Source organism: Ctenopharyngodon idella, chromosome 11 (genome assembly GCF_019924925.1).
Source record: "Ctenopharyngodon idella isolate HZGC_01 chromosome 11, HZGC01, whole genome shotgun sequence".
In the NCBI taxonomy this organism is placed as follows: domain Eukaryota; kingdom Metazoa; phylum Chordata; class Actinopteri; order Cypriniformes; family Xenocyprididae; genus Ctenopharyngodon; species Ctenopharyngodon idella.
Genome location: NC_067230.1, coordinates 7,672,404 through 7,689,406, shown reverse-complemented (window position 1 = coordinate 7,689,406; position 17,003 = coordinate 7,672,404).

Here is a 17,003-nt window from a genome sequence, read left to right as displayed (position 1 = left end):
TTGGGCGAACTAACCCTTTAAGGGATGAAGAATATTGTCATGCAGAATAAGGCATTAATATGTGCTTAATACATACTAATAAACAGTCAATCTCCTAGTAATATGTATGCTAATAAGCAACTAGTTAATAATGAGAATTGGACCTTGGAAGTGTTACTGAAAAATGTATTAATAATCTTTTCTCTGTAAAATTGACTACCATGACAATGGAAGGGCAAATGCTAAAACCCTGTTAAAATGATCATTTAAACCATTTTAAAGCTTAATATAGCCTACAAGTTTTTTTTACAGGAACAATCATATATAATAATATATTTTATAAAACTATAAGCTTCACATTTTATAAAATTCTCCAAAACTTGGCCCCTATCATGTCCATTGTAAGTGTCTCATCATAACCTCTATTTGAGAATTCAAATTGAAAATTAATTTTTATGGTAATCAACATTATGCCACGAATGCTATTGATTGAGCTTAACTTGCACTGAACCGAGAATATATATAAAAAGACACTGCAGAGAAAATATTTCCACTGCCTATCTACATGCATGGCGCGCAGGCAACAGAGTCACGGAGATATGAAAATCCGGAATGTATAAGCAATTTCATCCATGGATGAAACTTGGGAACCTCTTGACTCCTGGTGCAAAGTTACAGATAAATATTTGTGTGTGTACACAACACAATCCACACAATAAGTCAGAATGTAGCAATATTGCAGCGTAACAACGTTAGCTTGTTGTGCAGATCGAATCACAAAGGAAGAGAAAGTGAATAAGCAGCTCTTCTCGCACCAGCCACATGCTACAGACAAAAGTTGTCATCCAAGTAAATGCATTTCGTATCACCGGAGACAAATGGAAGAGGTGTGCTGTCTGTTTCTTCGCATGACCTTTTGGCTGCAGTTTCGAAACACAATGATTGCTTGATAGGCATGCAGAGCGAGCGACATTGACAAACGACGGCAGATGTCATTTGTATTTTCAATTGAACCGTAACCCCGAATACACTTTGCTTAATTAACCTCACATTGGCTGTTCCTCTTGGAGGGCTTCCTATTCACATCTTACCTTAGGGAAGAGGTGCAATCTGCTCCTGTAGATCTTGCATTTCACACACAATTTGCAACGATGGAGACGTCGCACGTCACGGCACCACAATGAAATGAACATAATGTTTTCTATCAGTCAAAGGGGTCATTAAAGTAATGTAGCTGTTTGGCTGTAAAAATGCATTCTTTGATACTAACATCATCAGACAACATTTGCAGAGTGCGCGAGTTATGTAACCGGGCGCCTCCGGAATGTGATTGTGCAAATGTTGTAACACATTTCAAATGTGTTAGTTTAACTTCTATAGCTGGAGAGCAGTCCTAATCATTAAGATGACTTAATAGAATATTTCAGGTTCAATTCAAGTTGACAGCACTTTTGATGGTTCTTTAAAGGTTCTTTACACAAGGTTCTAACAGTTCTATTTAGAACCATATCATCATGAACATAACTGTCAAAAAATCCTTTCAAAGCCACCTCATTGATTTTTTTGAGAACAACCATCCAACAACAGAAACTGATGAGTAAGTGACAGAGATACTGCATTTATGATCCATATTGTTAGTTTTCAATTATTACTTGAGTTTATGCATAAACATGCCCAGTCACCAACAGACACACACACACACACACACACACACACACAAACAAACAAACATTAAACATGACATTAATGAATTTTTAATCACTTTTTCCTGTGTGAAAAGTTCACACAGGCTACTGTCCATTCACAATGGCTTTTTGGCCTTCATAAACTTAATTGCTTTTACTTAAACAAGGGACACAGTGTGACTCTAAACTCATTTGTGCATTTCTACCCAGACAGATGCTCTCACACCCCATGACCTCCTCATCTGCAGAGAGAAACTGCCACTTAATTGCATCAAAATACATAGATAATGATGGACATAAAGACACCATAGAGGATTGTGAAGATATCTTACTGGAACTTGGCCTTCATTGCATTTAAATTGGGTTTCTATTTTGTGTTTTATTTCTTTATGTATTTATTCATTTGTTGTTACAGCACTGTTATTTTTACTTCAATTTCCCATGTCAATGAAAAAAAGTACTTAACTTTCTTTAATGTGAAAGGTATTATAAGACCAGGTAGAGGGGCAAAAAGTGTAATATTAATAAATAATATTAATTAACTATTATTTAAAAGGTTCTTTACAACACCATTAAGGTTCTTTATAAAACAGTTCCTGTCCTTAATTCTAATTGGTCAACAGCTGTGTTTTGTTCACGATAAAACATAGCTATGACCGCTTCACCCAACGGTTCTGTGTTCACTACACAACACCCTTAGCAACAACTCTTAGCAACGTAAACTGTTTGTTCTTTGTTATTGTTCATTGAAGCTTACTGTATTATGTAGAACTAGAAGAGTATTGTGAGAAAGAGATCGATTGAGCGAGTTTATTACTTGCATTCAGATTTGGCATTTTCCTTCAGGTCAGTCCTATGTTCATAATAAAAAAATCTGTTTAAATGTCTGATGTATTATCTTGTCCTTTTAACAGTTAAGGGGTTTTCCCGTGACTGACAGCGCTAGTCAAAGCATTTGTCAGTTGTGTCTTGTTCCGTGTTCACAACAATTCAGTCTTTTCAATGTAAAAGTCTTGGCTACTGACTGACACACTCATAAAGACAGTTTTTGCCGCCATCTAATGGCGTAATAATGTAACTTCTGTTGCTGTTCACGGTCAGGGACTATTTTTTTCCGGCGGAAGGAGTGCTTTTAGTTAAAGTTTACTTTATTTGTATTGTGTGGTAATCGTTTTATAAAAGCAATAAGGTACTCGAGGCTAGTGCTGTATCGTGAAGTGCCTAACGTGCCTAACAACGCTCTTCAGCCGTGACTACTCGAAGCATAGTTCTTTACGGAACCTTACAAAAGCGGTTCTGTTTAGCACCAAAAAGCGTTCTGCTAATGTTATAGGCCAAGGAACCCTAATCTGGTACTATTTAGAACCATTTTTCTTAAGAGTGTGACAATGTTGATTAGTACTAGAAAACATTATTTCACTTGTTCCTCCTTTTCCTTAAAAAATACATATACAATCCACAAACATTATAATACCCAATAATTGTAGTAAAGCGATAAAACAATATGTATTAACACGATTTGTGATAAAAATCACTCACTAACCTTTTCTGTGTAAAGTTATACAGCATCCAGTTTTACAACTTTGTTAGCCTGACAAGGTAACACCTAAAATCCTGAAACGACTGTAAAAATGATGTGAACAACTTCACAGCTCAAATAATACACCAGTTTTAACAGAAGAATGTAAGTTCTTTTATATAAAAAGCTTCATATTTCTGCTTTTAAATCCTCCAAAAATTGCCCTCATTCACTTCCATTGTAAGAGCCTTGGTTTCTGCACATCAAAATTATTTCCTTTAGCAGTCAACATTATGCCACAAATGCTGTCACTTGAGCTTAATTTGTATTGAACTCTGAATATTTCTTTAAAAGCCGTAATGTAAATGGAAGTAGCAAAAGATGTTTTCTTCCATATTGTGAAATACATCAGATTAAAAAGGATTATTGGGAAATAAATGTTGGGCTGGGCTTGGTTTGATCCATTGGTTGTTGATTGGATGGAGGCAGATCTTAATGTGAGCTTGCAGTTGATTGTAAGAAAGGCCTGGGGTTTTAGCTGATGAAATTATTTGAGAAATCTGGCATATGTCACCAGAAGATCCGAAATCATATCTATGACATTTTGATTAAAAATTACAGTTTAAGTCAAATTATTACATACAAATGATATGATCACAAATAAAAAAGAAAAAAGAAACATATGAATGGATGAATTGTCCACAATAAGATCAATAACATGCATTTAGAAAAACAGACTTCTATTTCATGTCAACTTAAATAGTTTAATTCAACAGTCTAATTGATGAGTGCTTTCCAACTAATTTCCTGTTGGCATCATGTCATATTTAGTTAGAAAGGCCTCTCGACCCTGTTGCTTTTTATATTTACTTTTTTCATCAATTTAATGGAGGTTTTATTTTCTGTTTGGTTTGTTCCCTGCTTCACTGATAGATCTCTTCAGGCAAACAAACAATACAGCTGGCCCAGCAACTTCAGCACAGCACCAAGAGGATAAAACTTTCCCCACTTCACCATCATATCAGCACAATGCCTTGCCATTCCAGGCAATAATATAAACAACAGTGTTGTTACTTTTTTTGTTTTGTTTTTTAAGCTCATACTGAAAAATGTTTTGCTCATTTTGAGTAAAATGCTAATGCAGCATTCTAAAGGAATGCATTCTGAATCTCTTCTGTGCTCATTTTTGGAGGTGGCGGGGGATAAATTAATAATAAATGGCATCTCGGGAGAGGTTTCGGGGAGAACGTTTTGCTGTTCAATAATGGCAACCTCACAAGTTCTTGTGTTTCAACAAAAATGCAATAATGTGCAAAAGTGTTGTTTGAATAATGCAGAGGCTGCATGCATAAATAGTACATTAGAACTGATTTAATTATGCCATGGAGAAAGCCTAGTTTGGTATTAAACAAACAAATGCAAGAAAGCAGAATGAGTCGACACTGTGGCGCTATGATCACACGACTCCTGTACTGGTTCAAAAGTTCAATGTCTGAATCAGCTCTTTTTTCTCTCTTCAAGGTCACCCATAGCAGTCCTGGATTATTACCAAAGGTAAGGCATGACCAAAGAAAACCTTTCTTTATGAGTGAGTCATTTCAATCATTCATTCAACTGATTTGTTCAAAAACACTGATTTGTATAGGAACGAAGTGACTTCATGACATGTGCTGTGTCAGAATATGCCTACTTCCATAGAGCGGGGCACAACCTAACACTTTTTGACTTTCTCAGTTTGTGTAAATCTCCTTAGGGTTCAGGGAATTTCTTTTGTTCCACATTAATTTCACACATGTCTGGTACAAATATGTGGCTTTGTTTCATTAATACAGTGTATACGTTTTTCTTTATTTACCCCAAAAGAAGGGAAGTGAAACGTGACAACATGCCCCATAGGTGGGGCACATTGTAACATGTGATGGGGCACGTTGTAACATGACCATATGACAGCTAAAAATTTTATCTGACTTAATTAAAAAAATATACATGACAAACTAAAATATTTTGTCAATAAAAGACAATAATTTTTTTTTTTCATATCAAATAATAGCATTTTTTTTTAGAAATTCAAATTTAAATAATTTTGTAGTTTGACAATGAACACTCTGCAAAACACAGCTATACAGCACTGGTCAAAACAATACACCCAAACAGATGAAGAAACATAGGCTATCCAGACATTCAGAAAAACACAGAGCTGAACAAAAACACTCCTCTCCCTCCACTCACAGCTCTCACAGTAGTCTACAAATGCTGAACATTTCTTGAATATTTTCTGGATGTTCAGGTTCTTCCTCTCACCTTTTTTGCCATAGTTTATCAACAGAAATTCATGAAAGTTGTATCGTAACTGTATAGAATAGCATAGTTCTAATAGCGGGGCACATTGTAACGCAGTGTTACAACGAACCCTATCTGCACAACTGGAATTTTAAACCTGGTCAGTGTCTTCTGATATTTAGTGAAGCATTAAAGAACTACCCAAACTGCTAAACAAGAGATTAAAATAATATCAGATTTGTCTAATTTTAAATAAAAACAAAAAATATAGATGAAAAATTAGCTTAAGTAAGAAACTTACTTTTGCTATTGTTAAATAAATGTTCAGTGATATCTTCCAAAGATTTTTGAATTTTGGCACAATTTTTTCTCTATATATTGTCGATATGGCAACTAGCAAATATGCTAAGTTTCTTCATGCTAGCGTGTGTGGAAGTATTTAAACCATGTGTGTTACAACTAACCCTGCGTTAGTTTGTGCCCCGCGCTCCCCTAAGCAAAAAACAGTATCCCAAAAGATTATGTCCGTGTTCATTTAAAAAAAAAAAAAAACATTAGGCGAAAAGTACCCGTATGACCTACTACTTCTGCCGAGATTGTGGAGTGTGCATTTAATGGACACTTTGCTATCCAATGAAGCCAGGGAAGATGATTTGTGAATGACAGTGAAGCAATGCAATTGATGCTGGTAGGTCATGTGACAGTGACAACAAGGCAGAGGAGGTACGTCCAAATTTCATTCATGCTACCTATAAATCTGTCACACAGGGTCTGAAGATGAAGACGACTGAAGACAGGATTAACATGTAAATGTGGTTAACCAAAAAGGCAGGCAGGCGTAACAGTGTGCACATGAACACATTCACACAAACAACAACCGACAACTGAAGACTGAACACAAAGGAACTAAATCCAAGTATCCAAAGTATCCAAGGAAACAGATGAGTGGTGGGAAACAAAGACAAAGAAACATATGACTGATGAAAACAAACTTAAAGGGCTAGTTCACCCAAAAATTAAAATTATGTCATTTATAACCCACCCTTCATGAAGCTTCGAAGCTTTACAAATCTTTTGTTTCGAATCAGTGGTTCGGAGCATGTATCAAACTGCCAAAGCCACGTGAAATATTGAAATTTCGAAACACTTACGATGTAAAGAAGCCTCGTTTACTGAAATCACGTGATTTCGCTCTGAACCACAGATTCTAAACAAAAGATTCATAAAGCTTCGAAGCTTCATGAAGCAGTGTTTTGAAATCGGCCATCCTACGTTTATGACGTTTCCTCGACGGACTACCGTGACAGAGTGAAAAAAAGGTTAAGAAAATATATGTTACTTAAATCTAAATATCCATGCAATCCAGATATGTGTCCACTTTTGGGCTTTTCTGACAAGACAGAGCAAAACACACTGCTAGCCATTGTTTGTTTATGCTCACGGCACCTTCTGTCATTCGATAGTCCCGACTTCTCGATGACACCACGCACGTGGTTAAAGATGGCACGCGATGAATGGTCGAGTAGCAACGTGTAGACTGACATGTTCCTTGTCCACAACACGACAAGATTTTAGAAGTCAAAATTGTATAATCTGACACAGTGACTATTGTAACTGACAAAAATATCATGTAGTCTGAACCTGGCATAACTGTGACAGTACACACCCCTCTGGAAGGCGCAACCTTGCACCGTAACAACAACAACAGAGGGAGGGAAGGCGGGTGCTTTGGAGGTGAAAGAGGAGCTGGCGAAGGGATGCTGAGGGAGGAACGATGACACCCCGGCGACGATGATGGACGATGCCCAATGACAAGGACCCAGAGCACAGCAAGGATGACAGCCCACGGTGGAGTCGAGGTAGGAAGAAGCCAAGGTGTCGATGTGGCTGACAACTTCTGGACGATGACTGACGGAGACTAAGCCGATGGATCCCAGGGCGCAGATGGAGAGCCAATGGTAACAAGCAAAATCACTGGCACTGGAGACCTGGGCAATGCCGCCGCAACAAGCATTTGAGGCGGAGCCAGAGTACCCTAGGGCTGAGGCGGAGCCAGTGTGATGGAGGACAGAGGTGATGGCGAAGGGAAGGAGGAAACCACTGTAGCTGTAGTGGTGGAGTAACAGAGCGCAGCTGGTTGGTCTGCAAGTCCGTAGTGGAAGCAAAGTGACGACTGTCCAAGGGGGATGAGGGAACCCGGTGTAGCCGCAAGGCTGAGGGTATCTGGTGGAACCTAAGGTGGGAGGAGCCAAGGCGCAGCCGACAGGCCAAGATGGAACGAAGGGATCAGAGGCTGGAGGCGGAGCCACAGGATCCACTTGTTCAGGCACTGATGGAGGAAGCTTGACCAGAGGTTCCTCAGAGAGGTTCCTCAGATTTGTAAAGCTTCGAAGCTTCATGAAGGGTGGGTTATAAATGACATAATTTTAATTTTTGGGTGAACTAGCCCCTCAGAGACAAACCTCCAGCAGAGGCAGGGTTGGAGGACTGGCTGAGCTCTGTGGTCATAGTGACGAAGCATACCTGATAGTGAGGTAACAAAATCAATGACATAATTCCAATTCCCAACAGGTTAATGAAACAGTCTCAGTGCTGTCTTTAAACAGTAATGATTCAGAACAAACAGATAATTCACATTCTATATAGGTTTCAGTGCTGTCTTGAAACAGCGATGATGAAGGAAGTACCATGTGGGAGATGATACCTCCGCACTGAAGTCCATCGGGGGGGGGGTGTTTGTTAATTCAGAGTTGTCTGGGAGGTCTACAGGGTGATAATTAGCACCGATCCAGAACAATGATTGCAGGGTCTCATCATCGAAGGGACTGTTGTTCTCAGTGAAAGTTAAAAAATCCAGGCTCTCACAAGCCAAAACAGAAAGTCATGCTACATAATCCATTTTGGGTCGGTTGTTCTGTCACAGGGGGTCTGAAGATGAAGACGACTGAAGACAGGATTAACATATAGACAGGATAAACATGGTTTATTTAACCAAAAAGGCAGGCAGGCATAACAGTGAGCATATGAACACATACACAAACAACAACCGACAACTGAAGACTGAACACAGAGGAACTAAATACACAGAGGTAACAAACTAAATGATGAGCAGCTGTGGTGGATGATTAGTATCCAAGGAAACAGATGAGTGGTGGGAAACAAAAACAAAGAAACATGTGACTGATGAAAACAAACTGAAAATCCATGAAAAACAGAAACAAATTGATCATAACTGTGACATAATCATACTACTTTTTTAATGGTTACAAAATAAGTTTCAAACCAAATGTAGTAGTTACTAGACTATGATATTTCAGATGCAGCTAGAGTCATTGAATCATTCACACAACAGATTATTCAAAACACAGATTCATCCTGCAATGAAAATGACAGCTTTAATGAAACCATTGAATCACTGAATCAACTGATCTATTCAAAAATATTGAATTCTCAAATGAAATAACACCTCTGCTGTGGCTTTCTTTGGAAATATTTTTGTTGGCAAAACAAAAACAGACAAAGTGACTGACAATATTGTGACTAAAATGTACGTCTTGTTTATTGAAGTGTTGTATAAAAGCAAAATATCACACAATCATGCTGCCTCATACACTTATAATTTCTTGGAAACGACACACGTTGTCTCTGCTAGTTCTAAGAGTGTTTCTCATGTTTCCAGTGTCTGTAGGTGGATTCTAGGGAGAAAGGTATATTTCAGTGTGTATTATATGTTGCAGTCTGAAGTGTAAACATTTTTGATAGATTGCAAAGTTGAGGAAGTTGACAGGACTCATGATTTGTTAACAGCAATGTATGAATATGTTACAACTTTGTCTTATTTGTATGTGCTATCACCTTCTGATAGATGTGAAACGTTGACCTTGATCTACCTTCATTTCGACTCAGTAACTCATTATATGGTAAGCACATGGTCTTTTTTTAAAGCAAGCTTGAGAGCTTCGGGAAAAGCAGAGGGTGAGAAATGTGAACTTATTGGCAACTCCCTTTCTAGGTTGGGGAGTTTAATATGAGGACCTTAATCTGGACTGCACACCTGCACCATCAGAAAATAGGGGTTGGCAGAAACGAAGTGAAGACCCAATCTACCTGGAGCCCGTGGCTAGCATTACACAGCACCTTTGAAAGTGATATTTCGCCGTTCTCGTGGAAACCTGCCTTGAGAACAAAACAGGCCTTGTTCAGAGTTTCATAACTCTGGTTAAAGAACACTTTACTCCTGCTCCTCTTGAAAGAATCAAAGCAACAATTACACTACAGCAAATAAAAAAGGTGCATTCAGTAAATTATTGATAATGTTTCACTGACTATTCACTAAGGAGTGGTGTATTTACATACGTATTTGTATATAAACGCAGGTAAAACATCATCTTGAAAATATATTAATATTAAAATATTATTTTAAAAATATATGATTAATATTTAAGTACATAAATATAAATACATAAATAATGTATACATCATATATTTAAGTATATAAATAATATGTATTATTAATACTCAATTTGACACTATCCGTGTTAATGGGATAAAAAATATTAGTTTTATAGCAGAGGGAATAATGCCAAACTTTAACATTATTATTGTTGTTGTAGTTAATATTTATAATAATAATAATAATAATTATTATTATTATTATGAGGATTCATTCTTTCTTTACATTACATTTCTCAAGTGTAGTATTCATTTCCTTGTAAATAAAACTATTATAATTACAAACCATTAGAGCATTTAGAAGAATTCTGGATAATATCTGATTTCTCAGATATCAGATTGTTAATTACAACACATTTATTTTGCACCATCAATGCTGCACATAAAAAGCTGTGAAAGGACAAGTAGCATAATTTGAGAGATAGATGTGAATTGCTTTTAGACATTTGACCTTTATCGCCCACATTCAACTAGCGACACAGTCAAATGTGTGCGCCGTACATCTTTGCCTATTTGCATTGCAACTGCCCTCTGTATCTCCTTCAAGGTATAGATATGATATATTGACTGGAAGCTCAGGGGATGTGGGTCCCCTCGGCTATTCTACTATCAAAGTGCCAGCACAGCAGATGGGGGGTAGAGAGGAGAAAGAATCAGGCAGTCTAAGAGAGAGGCTTTGAAAAAGAGGGAGGGATGCCTGGGAGAGAGGAAGAAGCCTCTTAGAATAGAGTGCATAAAAATGAATGTGGGTCATAAAAACAGATCGGGGTCTCTTAATGGGCAGTAATTACATGCTAGTGGTGGATTTGGCTGTTCTGTGGCAAAAACCAAAGCAAAGACGGGAAGGGGAAGAAGTAGGCTGTCTGTGGGTTGAGCTATTGTGGCCGCACTGAAAACAAACAGTAGCTTTGTCATTATGCGTCTAAATGAGAACAAGTGTGTGAAAATCAAGGGTTCTTCAGTGGCTTATTTTTTTTTCTCAGCAAGTTGATTGCAAATAATCTCTTGGTTTGCAATTGCTTCTTATGAATGTCCATAGTAAAAGCATAAAAGCATCAATATCTAAGTAGCATGCAAAAACTTCAATTAGCGACCATTTGCCCATTACGTGCCTCTAAAGCAGATCTTTCACTGTTTATCAAAGACAAAGAGACTTTATAATGAAAATAATGCATTTTAATTAAAGCAAAGCCATTGTACACTGTACAATGATAATTAATCAAAAATAACTTCAACTTAAGCTTAACTAATATCAATAGAAAGAAGATACAGTATGTTTTTAACAATCACACTGCACCAAAAATTATCAAATGCGCCAAGTGTTTGTGTATATCATGATATATTTCCCATATGGAGTAGTTCACTTCAGAAACATGTCCGTCATTACAATCATTTTATGTTCTGTGTGAATCAGTTCAATTTTCAGTAAAAAAAAAAAAAGACCAATTTTTGGTTAAGCCAGAGCAGCAAGCCCCTAATAATGACCCACATAGCGTGCAGTCACATTAAACACAATTTTCTTGAGCCTTTATATCATTAATCTCTATAAAGTAAAATATCAATATTTCTAAAATCCTTGCCAAATGGTTTCCAAAGCCATCATTATCAGTTTTATAAAATTCAGTAATATTTCATAACTTCAGCACCTTAACAATATGATGTTTAAGTGTGGCAGCATTTTCTCACTTAAAGCGATTGTTTACTCAAAAATGAAAATACAGTCATCATTATATATATATATATATATATATATATATATATATATATATATTAGGGGTGTAACGTTACATGTATTTGTCCCGAATCGTTACCGACATCACGGTTCAATTAATGCAGTCACAGGTGACACACTCCAATCCAGAAGGGGGCATGTGTGGTAATTCTGTTTGCTACCAGTAAAAAGCACAGAACAAAAAGAAGAGATGATGGATCGATATGTGTTTACATGTAATCTCTCAACCAGTGTTTCAACTGTGGAAAGATATCAATAAAACAGCTTGAGAATAATCTCTCACGTAGCATTATATTTACCTCAGGCAAGTCCACAGCATGTTACTGTACTTCGCTAGAGAAATGAACTCTAGAGAGAACTCTCATTTCGTATATATTCACTATATTAGCCTATTCATTCATGTATTATAGCATATCACTCCGGGGCACATCATTCAGGGGTCCTTGCTCTCTGCACCAAGGGGTCTGACAAAAATTGAGAGATCAGAACCTACTTTAGAACACAAAGGACCACTTCAGATTAGAAACAAAATCAAGATTGACATGCAATAACACTCATTTCCCAAGATGCTCTATACGTATTTCAATCATTACCTCGTGACTTGAAGTAATACGAATATTAATACAGGAAAGCAAGACTTATCTCAAGTGGGTATCATGAGTGCTTGACAAGAACTCTGACATGCCACAAGTATCCTACTTAAGTACTCTTCATTTGCATCCTCTCAGGAAGAACTAAGTCATACCTCTTTCGGGCGGTGAAGTTCTCCCAAAGAAATTAATGTCCTTATTTAAAAGAAGGTCTTTACAATACACTTTCCCTTACGTGTAGTATAATGAACAATGCTTAAGATTCAAGACAGTTCTATTTATGAATGGAGGGGTTTCATCTCTATTAAAGTCTAGATAAAGAGCTCAGGCCTGGAACTGGGCCTAATACAGATTGCAAGGAAACTTTGTGAAAGATTATGTGACAAAGAGCACTGAGCATGTGAGGTAGGCTAATGGTTACATGTACAAGGGTGAATTTACACCCTGTTTCTATAATTATTTATTATTAACAGTTCTAGTATGAAGCAGTGCTGCTGGGAACATGACGACCTGAAGAATTCTTGGATAATTGCTTTGTGAAGCTACCTGTGAGTCTTATCTGAGAGGTGATTGTGGATCTTGCTTATGTGAGGATAGTTAAAACTTGTATACAATAACTCTAATAGAGTATTTAAGCTTCATCCACTATACTTATCACTAGCAAAGCCTAGCAACTAGCTTAGGACATGCTAGCAAAATGTTAAAGCATGCTAGCAATGTGCTAATTCATGCTATCAACATGTCAAAAACATGCTAGTGACATGCTAATTCATGCTACTAATGTGTTAAATCATGTTAGCATCATGCTAATCCATGCTAGCAACATGTTAAGTCATACTAACAACATGCTACAACATGCTAGCCACATACTAAATCATGTTTGCAATGTGCTAAAACATGCTAGCCACAACTGTGCTACAAACATGAACAAAATGCAAAATAATACTAGACACATTGTGAGACATGCTAACAACATGTTAAAACTCATTAGCAAACATGATAAAACATGCTAGGAAGCTTATAACTTTTAAAAACTTTTAGACAAGGCTTTGTCAAGCCAACATAAAAGTCCTTTACTTTCCAGTTTATTATTGCTTTTCCTTTACATTATTATTCATAGCTACTGTAAATTGGAGACCAGGGCTAATTGACATACTTTTTAATCACACTTATTCTTTTTAAGCTAGATTTAGTTTTTAAAGTTTCTGTACAGGAAATACCTCAAGGTCTTGGCTACGAGAGAGAGTGAGAGAGAGAGAGAGAGAGAGAGATACAGTTCATTAAACAGCTGGATATGTTGTTACACTACTATGTGTCCATTAAAAATCCTCTTATTTTAGCAAAACCTGATAGTAAAACTACTATTAAAAAGCTATTTTTTTTTTTAATAAAATATAATTTGAATGCCATATCATTGTTTTGGCCAACAAATATTGTAATTCATAAATTGTATACAATTCTAACACATTTATTCAATAACATATATTGATAGTTCTTAATTTATTTACTAAATATTAATGTTATTTTTTTATATTAATTTGACTTACTTTACACTGGATTTATATTGATTCTGTCTGTAAATCTAATATATGGAATTTCCATATGACTGTAATGCTGTGCAAAGGGTGATGTTGACGCCTCATTAATTTCTTCTAGTTCCAGGGAGCGCTTCTCTCTGTAATTGCAGGAGTGTCTGCATTATCTGCAAAAGTTAACTGATAAGGAGTAGCTTCCTGCCACGGACACTGACTTCTTTGTTTCATATGTGCTTTAAAGGAGATGTTTGGAGATTGTGTGCTTTTTATATCAGACTGTGAATATCTTCAGATGCTTATTCTCTTTCTTCCTTGGGAGCTTTCATAATAAAGATGTCTCGTACCATCACACTATGCAGCTGGATTTTTGGCTTAAATAAAAGGAAATACAAGAAAATATATTGTGATTTTATTCAGTCTGAATTGAAAATAAAATATGTATTTTCTTTTTCATATTTTTACAGCACCCTGCTCCTCTGATTATTAGTAATAACTAGGACTTTCAGTGTAACGTTAATTTAATAAAAATTAAATTTCTGTATTAATCGTAAAAAATGCAGTAAGCCAGTGATAGGCTTATGTTCAGTGATATGGAAATAAAACAAACATTACACTTTAGACTTACAATATGAATTTATAGTCCTCATCAGCAAGCTACTCCTTATCAGTTACCTTTGAAGACAATGCAGACACTCTGGCAATTACAGAGAGAAGCGCTCACTGGTACCAGCAGAAATTAATGAAGCTTCAACATCACCCTTTGTACAGCATTACAGTCATACAGCTATATATACTATATATATATATATATATATACACACACACAACTATATATATATATATATATATATATATATATATATATATATATAATATTGACACTTTGGGCCCAATTTGGCCATTTTTACTTAGGGGTGTACTCACTTTTGTGGCCAGTGGTTTAGACATTAATGGCTGTGTGCTGAGTTATTTTGAGGGGACAGAAAATTTACACTGTTATACAAGCTGTACTCTCACTACTTTACATTGTAGCAAAGTGTCATTTCTTCAGTGTTGTCACATGAAAAGATATAATAAAATATTTACAAAACTGTGAGGGGTGTACTCACTTCTGTGAGATACTATATATATAACGGTTCAAAAAAGATCATCTTTTTGGGTCTTGCCTCTGCCAATATTGATATATGCAAGTAATTGCAAACAAATAATTAATTATCATATCATGGTTAATTTGGTAACAAATTTGAATTGATTGACACCTCTAGTAATAACTGAACTCCGTCTGCAGTGTGTTTTTACATACTGTATACCAAACATTATTCACTGATATTTTTGTGCTAGCAGCACACATTCAGAGGCTGGATATGGAGGTAAATATATGTATTTGCTTTTCTGTGTACCGGTATTTGTGTGCCCTGCTTGCTGTGCATCTGTATTTATAGGAGCCTCTCACTCTGCACAAGTAAGTCTGTGCATTTGTCCCTCTGTGTACAGGTGTGTGTTTGGTCTTTCTCTGTCATGTCCCTGAGGGCTGAGAGCTGGCAGCAGAGGGCCAGCGCGAGCGCGAGCGAGTGCTCATTATTTAGTCCTCCAGAGGCCTGTCCACTGTTGCAACAACAGCTTCTCTCTGGGCCCACAGCAGCCTGACTGACCCTGTGTCTGCTGTTTATGGAGACATCACTTCATTAGCACAGTGCTATGCTCAACAGACATAAGGGTGCGCCATCTGCCTCTCAATCACGGCCAAGGTTAAAAGCGCTCACCTCTGGTCAAAATCGGGTTTGGGATGGAGCTCGGTATTTTCATTATGCCGTCGCATTTAAAACAAAAAGTGTTCGATGTATCTGAAAGAACAAACAAACAAACATGGTTGCGTCTGAAAGCAAACAAGCCTCCTTTAAATAACCTAGCCTTTTGGCAGTCACGACTTGTTCGGCTCCACACCAACAAAGCAGAGCACTTTATGCCACAGAAGCACACAGGTTAGCCTGTAGCTAAGTGGGCCCGGTAATATGGCTAATTGTCTTACCTGCTCAAATGAGGGAGTCCATTAGCAAAGGCCGTAGCCTATCCCTGGAGCTCTGATTCAGCAAGGCAATTAAAAACAGCATTTTAAAAAGTGCTTTTTTTGCCAGAAATGTCCTTTGCTAAACTAATAACGTGGAGAATAAAAGGCTGGCAAAACATAATTTCATCGTCGCTAACTAGCAAGGCAAAGGAAATTGGCATCTTAAAAGCATATAGTGTGGAAACGCAGACGTACGCGCTCATAAACATTTTTCCTCGGCTAAAGATGGCTGAAGCAATTTGTTGAAAATGATACAACAAATTGGATTACACAATAATCGTCAGGCACTTTGTGACGGCGATAATGAAGAAGAATGACCCTTTGGAGTGGGATTGGGAAGAGCAAACAGTAGCTTCTCAGTTTACACAGAACATAATGATCATTAGAGAGAAGGAGTGGAGCTCCTCACAGAACCCTCTACGTCTTAACGAGCGCCGCTAAAAGCGCACCGCCACCGCACTGGATGGCTTATATTAAAATGAAGAAAAGGTTAGGTGATTTTTAGCCCCATCCCTGAGAGTCTAATTTAATCCTCCAGGGCCCTTTTCAATAAGACGTGATGCATTACTTCTCGCCTGTCCCTAATTAATATCGTATCATTTATTATTAGGAGCTTTGATTCGCTGGCTCCCCCCTCTGTTTATTTCCAGCTCATCTGCCAAAGATCTCAACTGAGGCTTGCGGAAACGCTGGGTAATACAAATAATATTTTACGCCTCAGTGACGGCCGTTTGCAGCCAGGAGGAGAGTTAATCATTCTCTGAGGGATGATGGGATTGGAAATATCAAGGCAGAGCCAATGAGGTTATTCTTATCAAAAAGTCAAATGAAATCAGATACTGAGACAATTACAGAACCTGGGACACAAAGGACTCAGCACTGGTCAAAGCTGATGCCAGAACGGTGGATTTTTATCATATGTTAGTTTGCTCATCCCAGCCATTGATTAAAAGCTATCCCTGGTGTGTGTGTGTGTGTGTGAGAGTGGATACAGTGAGCGCTGATCTCCATACAAATCTCCATTTACTTGAGGCCCAATTACACACCGACCGAGCAGGAGAGAGAGCAATAAAGGAAGATGGCATGAGTGAGGGAAAGGGAGAGGGAAAATAAGACGGAAAAAGTTGCCTCAGCACCACTGAGCAGGCAGCGCAGAGAGAGCT